The 7,968-nt window shown below is 38.1% G+C and overlaps 1 protein-coding gene across 1 annotated transcript in view; it reads left to right on the plus strand.

Moving 5' to 3' along the window:
* Nucleotides 1-7,968, plus strand: part of Bmpr1a (bone morphogenetic protein receptor type 1A) — a 93,592-nt gene that overhangs the window by 43,558 nt on the left and 42,066 nt on the right. Inside the window, exon 2 of the mRNA XM_055607994.1 lies at nt 6,462-6,576. The gene's annotated coding sequence lies outside the window, so the exon portion shown is untranslated. The remainder of the gene's footprint in view (nt 1-6,461; nt 6,577-7,968) is intronic.

Genomic DNA, 7,968 nt, shown 5'->3' on the forward strand with positions numbered 1-7,968 from the left:
ATGTGACTCACTGTTAGGAAGCCAGGACAGTACAGTAATTAACTTCCTGGCTGCCATTACATAGAGATGAGAATTTAAATGTTGGCTTCCTATCTGACACTTTCTTTCCCAAGTGTTTACTCCTCTGTTGACATGAAGCAACACTCTACCTCACCTTCTGAAGAAGAGTCCCTAGACTGGTGTTTTTCTCTTGTTGGACAGGATTAGTTTGCATATTCCTACATAAGGGATGGATTTTATAGGGGTATAGTTAGCAGGAAACAACTTTTTTTTTTTTTTAACAATTTTAAGAATGTCATTAATTAATTTTTATTGATGTGTATAGATCTGAAAGGGTTTGGGCTTTAAATGAAAATAAAGTAATTTTAAATTTTTAGTAAATACATAAATTAAATATATTACCAGTTGTTTGTTATATCCTTAAGTTTGTTATATCCTTGATAACTATTTGTTTTTCATGAAGTATAATTCTTTTAGGAAAGTGTCTTTGTAGAGTGATGTATTATACCTTTATTACATTGTTTTGGCAATCTTTTGTTTGTTTGAGACAGGTTTTCTCTGTGTAACCTTGGTTGTCCTCCAACTCACAGAGACCACCTGCATTTGCCTCTTGAATGCTGGGAGTAAGGTGTGCACCATCACCACCCATCTTAAAAAAATTAATGTCAGTTATGCATCATTAAAAAGTATGTCTGAAATGAGAAGTTTTAAAGTATTCTTCTGTTCTCTAAACAGGGCATTTAGAAATAACCACTCTTGGCTTGGTGGCACACATCTGTAATCCTGACACATTAGATAGACTATGAAGCAGGGGCTAATGAGTTTAGGTCTAGCTTGTGCAAATAAATGTAAAAGTTTTGGGACAAAGTGAGGCTCTGCTTGTGTGTGTGTGTGTGTGTGTGTGTGTGTGTGTGTGTGTGTGAACAACAACAAAAAAACACAAGAGAGAACAAAAGGAGGATAGATTTTATTGGGTTGTTATAGTTACATCTGATTCCTCAATATCAAATAAAATCTTTGTAAGTTATATGTAGAATAAACACCCCCTCATGTCCTTGCCTCTAGATTCTTTATTACACATAGTTACACATAGTTTTGTGATTTTTTTTTTTTTCTTGAAAGGTAAATAGAATGTCTCTTCATTCCAGATAGGGAACATGGAACAAATCAAAGAAACCCTTCCACTCAAGTCTAGCTTGGGGAACCATTGAGCTTATTGATGTTAATCACAGGAGCATGGCCAAGACTCATCAGAAGAGTTACCATCGCTGTAGTTCTCTGCCAACAGTTTTTTACTGCTTGTTATGAAACTCTTGGGCAGGGGCCTCATAAGTCTTGTAAGGTTTGTATGTTTCCTGAGACTTAGGAGTTTCCCTTCTCTCTGCAGGATGAATATTCTAATTAGGAAGAAATAGCTATACAACAGAAGCATAATCTTTGTTCTTCTGAGAGCAGTTTAATTTTTCACTCAATTTATAAATTACAATTTTGGATTGAAGATAGGGCTCTGTGGTTAAGTGTACTGGTTACTCTTCCAGATGACCCTGGTTTGATTACTAACACCCAAATAACTTCATAATCATCCATAACTTCAGATGCAGTGGATCCAGTGCCCTCTTCTGGCCTCTGCAGGTACAGAAGCATGAACATGTAGGCACAATTTATACACTTAATTTTCTTTAATCTCTAAAAAAATTTACCAGTTTCTAAAATTTGAAATTTGCTGGTTAATGAAAGTTCTATGGGACCTCTGTGTAGATTTATCAGTTTGATTTTAATAACTTACGTCATAACCACATTGTTTACTGATCATCTGTATATGATCATCTTAAACCTAACAAGTACATATTTTCCCAGATCTTTTGTTAGCTTTTTAAAGAATAAAGGTTTTTTTTTTTTTTTGAAGAGTTATGGTTACAGTTTTGAGTTTTTGTTCACGTTGACATAGTGTCACAGTTCCTTTGTTTCTACTATGTGGTTCCATTTTATGAATATACTATCACCTGTTTTACTATGGTTACACGTTTGATGTTTTTCTAGGTTTGCTATTAAGAAATACTGCTAGAAATAGAATTCTATGTGCCTGCAGATTATAGAGCTAGAGTTTGGTGGTGTTGAGTGTGTACACCGCTAACTTTACTGAGGTGTGGTAGAGATTGAACTGAATGGAATAGAATTCAAGAGATACAGGACTGTGAGGATGGACAATCTGGTCTTTGTTATTATGGTTTTTGGTTTTTCAAGATAGGGTTTCTCTTTGTAGCTTTGGCTGTCTTGGACTCACTATGTAGACCAGGCTGACTTCAAATTCACAGAGATCCACCTGCCTCTGCCTCCCAGAGTGGTGAGATTACAGGCGTGTGCCACCACACCCAGCTTACACACACACACACACACACACACACACACACACACACACACACACACTTAGGTTTATGGGTGTTTTGTCTGCATGTATGTAGGTGCTGGTAATTGAACCCAGATCCGTTGGGAAGAGCAACTAATGCTGTTAACCGTGGAGCCTCCTCTCCAGCTGTGCTTATGAGTTTTAACATACCTAGTTTGTAGTGCTGAGCAGGCATTTGGACCCTTCTTAGGTTTTAGCTTCATCTGTCTTTCCTATTTTATTTTTTTTCTTGGTCTGACTTGTTTTTGATGTCTTCTTTACCTCTTTGAAGTGGTTGTTATTATCATTACTATTATTACCACCACCATCATACTATTATAGCTTTAGTTACTTTTTTTAAAATTTTTTTGAATTTTATTTTTTTCTTATCAGTTACATTTTATTAACTCTGTATCCCAGCCATGTCCCGATCCCTCATTCCCTCCCAGTCCCTCCCTCCCTCCCTCATCTCCACCATGCCCCTTTCCCGGTCCACTGATAGGGGGGGAACCTTTATAGTTACTTTTTAAATTTAATGTTTTTATAGTTACTTTCTTTTTTTTTTTTTTTTTTTTATTTTTTTTTTTTTTTATTTTTTCTTTTTAGTTACATTTTGTTAACTCTGTGTCCCAGCTGTATCCCGCTCCCTCATTCCCTCCCCAACCCCACACTCCCTCCCTGGTCTCCTCCCTGCCCCTTTCCAAGTCCCCTGATAGGGGAGGACCTCCTCCCCTTTCATCTGTCCCTGTTTTATCAGGTATCTTCAGGGCTGGCTGCAAAGTCCTCCTCTGTGGCCTAACAGACTGCTCCTCCCCGGGGCGGGGGGGGAGGTGTCAAACCGCCTGCCCTTGAGATCCTGTTAGAAATAGTCCGTGTCCCCCTTACTTTGGAAAACTACTTGGTTACTGAGCTACCACAGGCCACATCCGAGCAGAAGTTCTAGGTTATATCCATAGATGGTCCTTGGTTGAGTTTCAGTCTCAGAAAAGACCCTGTGCCCAGATATATTTGGTCCTTGTAGAGCTCCTATCCTTTCCATATCATACTACTTGAGTCTGGCGCCTTAGACCACTCGGCCATCCTGACACCCTATAGTTACTTTCTAATAATAGAAAATCTGTTCTTATATCGTAAATCTCAGGCCACCATATGCAGTCCTTTTATTGTTTATGGAACCTGAATAACTGATATATTAAAGTAGTTTTCTAGCTACCAAGAATGGGGTAAGTTGTTAGCAAAGGGGAGAGAAAATAAAGGTATAAGCTGAAACAAATACAAAAGCAAGGAAGTAATGACAACATTCTTGGGGCCTTTACAACTAGAGCAAACAGTATGTATTATTCATCTCTGGTAATTTCATTTTATTGTAGCAAAACTCTGGTGGTATTTTTAGTATTGGTATTTTTTACAAATTTAATTACATATTATAGGTTTATATGATCAGAAGGTGCAACTGGATGTTTTAGAACTAGTAAATGCTTAGTAATTTAAAATTACTTTCTAGTGATTCTTGATGGTAGAAATTTTAGTGTCTTGTAGATCTTGTTTGATGCTGCTTTTACCTATTAGCTAATAATAAATATCATTGATAATTTATTAAACTCTTGTGAAACACTTATTTGGTATTTGTGTTTTTTTGTTACATTTCAATTTATGTTTGTTTTTGTGTGCATGTACCTGTGCACATGTGGAAATCAGAAGAAATTTTGCAGGAGTCTATTTTCTCCTTCTATTTTGTATGTCCTGGAAATTGAGCTCAGGTTTCTAGGCTTGGCAACAGTCAGTCTCCTTTACTTGCTGAGCCATCTTATCTACCCCACCTTGGTGAACACAAGGTTAAACTTGGTGAACACACATTTGCAGTGCTAACAGGCTGTGGCCTAGTCAGTTAAAGAGATGTGGATTCTCCTCAGTAGGCCTTAAGATTAGTTTGCTTTTAAGATTTATTTATTTTCTGTGAGTGTTTTGCCTGCATGTATCACTGTGCACCATATGAATTTTTGGTACGTGAGGAGGTCAGAAGAAGGGGTCAGTTCCCCTGGATCTGGAGTTACAGGGGTGAACCACTATGTGGGTGCTAGGAACTGAACCCACGTCCTCTAGAAGAGCAGTAAATGCTCTTCAATGTGAACCATCTCCCCAGCCCCCAAGATCAACTTTTTAAGAACTTTTCTGAAATTTATTTTACTGTTATTCACATATGAAAGTACAACAGAAGACTAGATAATCTGGACTTTGGGATTTTGGTGTATTTGAACATTGGAGGTGGGTAACATGTTTCTCTTTTTTAAAAATTAACTTTAGATTTAGCCTAACGTACAGATCTTTTTTGGCTGTTATAGTAGTTAGTGTTGTAATAAACAGTGGTTTGCATGTTATTCATCATTTGATCCATTGCAAATATCTAGTAGAGTTAGAATAAGGCTCATAAGATACATCAGTGGGCTTTTTTACTTTTATGCAAATTAATTTAACACAGTGATTATCTTACTTCTGTTCAGAGTAGACTCATAGTTCTCCCCAAATGACTTTGGAGTAAAATCTTTATGTCATTTTAAAAGTAGAAACATTATTTATTATCAATTTAGGGGAAATTTTTCTAAGAGTATAAAGATTTTGCATTAGAAATATAAAACCACCAATCCTTCACATCTCTTTTTACCCTCCCTCATTTCTCTTAGTGACAGTCTTAAGAGTAGGTCTGAAAACTGCTAGGGCATGGATATGTTGTGGATAATGAGGGCATTGAGAAGACCCTGAAAGGCTCCTGAGTGCAGACAGTGTTACTAATTGCTGTCAGGGTCATGCTCATTTCTTGGGCAATGAAAGATTTAGCTGTGGCAGCCTGTCTGCTGAGTGGAGTCTTTAAAGATGACTGTGTTTTATATCCTGGACCATTCTGAGTTGCCCCAGTTGCTATGAATTTAGTTATTATTGCCAACACTGTTAAACCTCAGCACACTCATAGTAAATGATCTGAAGGTAAAGGGATTGATCTTATAATTTGACATAGGTTATGTTCATATTGCTTTGAAAATTTCCTTCTGAAATATAAAATAGTACTTTCCTATTTGAAGCCTTAGTTAAAAAAAAAAAAAAATCAGTGGAATTGTTTTTAAGGCTAGGCAGGAGGATCATGAGTTCAAGGCCAGCCCTGGAGTCTATAGTGAGACCTGTCTCAACAAACAAGAAAACAAGCTTTAAGTAAACGTGCATATTTTAAATAAATAAAAAAGTTGTTAATGTTTGCCACCTTTCATTTTTATGAATGTTCCTTGGAGCAGTAGGGTCCTTAAGGACAGTATTTGTGGCTGAAATCTGCTTTCACCCCTCCTCAGAATTGGACCAACAATGTAATCAAATGCAATACTCTTACAAATCCTATTACAAATTATAAATAAAAGTTGGGATGAAATTGAAACTTGTTAATAAGATTTTTGTGCCTGTGAGCTCAAGGTCAACTTGGTCTATACATTGAGTTCCAAGCCAGCCAGAGCTACATATTGAGATCCTGCCTCAAAAAAAACAAAAACAAAAACAGGTTTTATGCTAAGAGGACCAGCAAGATAGATTAGCAGGTAGAGGAATTTGCTGCCAAGACTGGTTACCTGAGTTCAATTCTCAGGAACTGTATGGTGGAATGAGAGATCACTTTCTGCAGGTTGTCCTCCAACTCCACCCTCAGCTTACAGTGGAGCACGTGCCCTGCAAGGGTGTGTGTGTGTGTGTGTGTGTAGATATCCCCTTCATAGTAAACAAATGAAAATTTGAAGGCATTTTTACAAGGGAGTGAAAGTGAGAGTGCAAGAAAATTGTACGTTTCAGTGTTGTTTGCAGCATTTCTTGTTTTTAATTGGTTCTGTTCACTAAAACCTTCAGCTTAATGTATGTATTTGTAACTAACTACTTTATTTCCCATAGAACTGTATGTTCTTCTTTGGCCCGTAACTGTTCATTGACTTTACTTTGAAAATGAATAGTTTTACCTGTAAAACACTTTCAGTGTTATTTTTACACATTTTGTTCTGACAAGAAAAGCTTTTTCTTAAATATGTCATTTTTCTTTTTTAAGCAGATTTATGAAAATATGCATCGCTTTGATACTGTCTTGGAATTCATGAGATGGAAGCATAGGTCAAAGCTGTTCGGAGAAAATTGGAACTACAGTTTTATCTAGCCACATCTCTGAGGTAAGGAAAAGACTTAAGAAAATCAGGTCATAGAAAATGCTTTCTTAATCACTGAAAATAGTCTCTCTGTGTGTCCATTCTAGCTTCTTTAGTTTTCTTGTGACATAAAAGCTTTGGTTGACTAACATAAGCTCAGTTTATTGAATCACCTTCCTTATGGTCATCTCTTCGAGAACTACTCCAAGATCCAGTTAGGTTTGTGTTAGTCAGCTCTCCTTAATATCGGGAGGTATTTGAGGTAATTAACTTACAAAGAAGAAAGATTTATTTTGGCTTAGAGTTCTAGATTCTAGTCCAAGATCAAGTGATCCTGTTGTTAGTTCACAGGCAATCTTACTGGCCTGCCTTTAAGGTCTTAGCCAGGTGTACCAGATGTGTTCAAGGATAAAAGGATCCACCTGCCACCCCAGCTTGGCTGTTGTCTGTCTTTGCCCCCCTTCCCCCCCATGGCTCTGTCCTGGTCTGTCTGCATGTCCCATCGTCTGCCTATGCTTCTTTCTCTCTCCTTCTCAGTCTCTCTCTCTTTGTACTCTGCCCTCATTGATTGCTCTGTCCCAGTCTGTCTGCATGTCCAATCATCTGCATCTGCCTCTGCCTCTCCTTCTGGTTGCCGTAACTCCTTTCTCCTTCCCCTCCCCAAGTACATTTCCTTATACTAGATATGTTGCATGGCATAGTCGTATGTCATAACATCCTGTTGCTTTGTACCCCTGGCAATGCAACACATTGTTGTAAGAGTCCATGGCAGAGCAGATTGCTAACCTTCCAAGTACCCAGAATGAGAGAGGAAGAGATCGCTGTTCTTGTCCTCTTCAGAAGCATGCCTTCATTGACACTGTGGCCAAGGCCTTACTTGTGTACCTCCAAGGGATACTAATCTAAACCACAGCAGTTATTCTTTTGATGTTCTTCAGTGACATTCAACTCCATCCTTCATTTTAATGACTTTGTGCATTACATTATAGTTGCAACTGTTAGTAGGTAATTTCTAATCTAGGCGACTCAGAAAACATTTCTTTAATTTTAACTAATTAATTAATTTTTGAGACAGGGTTTCTCTGCGTAGCCTTGGCTGTCCCGGACTAGCTTTGTAGACCAGGTTGGCCTTGAACTCACAGCAATCCACCTGTCTCTGCCTCCCTGAATGCTGGACTTATAGGCGTGTCCAGCTTGCCCGCCTTAAATTCTCATCTCAACTAGAGTGTTTTTGTTTGTTACTGTTAGAATTGTGCAGTGGAGTTATATGGCAGGTTCATAAATCACACCACGTGACTGGTTCCACATGGGAGGTTTTATTAAGAGAAGGGGAGGGGGGTCACAGAGACTTGTCTCTGGACAGGGTGAGACACACACACACACACACACACACACACACACACACACACACACACA

This window comes from Psammomys obesus, unplaced genomic scaffold (genome assembly GCF_907164565.1).
Source record: "Psammomys obesus unplaced genomic scaffold, mPsaObe1.curated_primary_1811, whole genome shotgun sequence".
Lineage (NCBI taxonomy): Eukaryota > Metazoa > Chordata > Mammalia > Rodentia > Muridae > Psammomys > Psammomys obesus.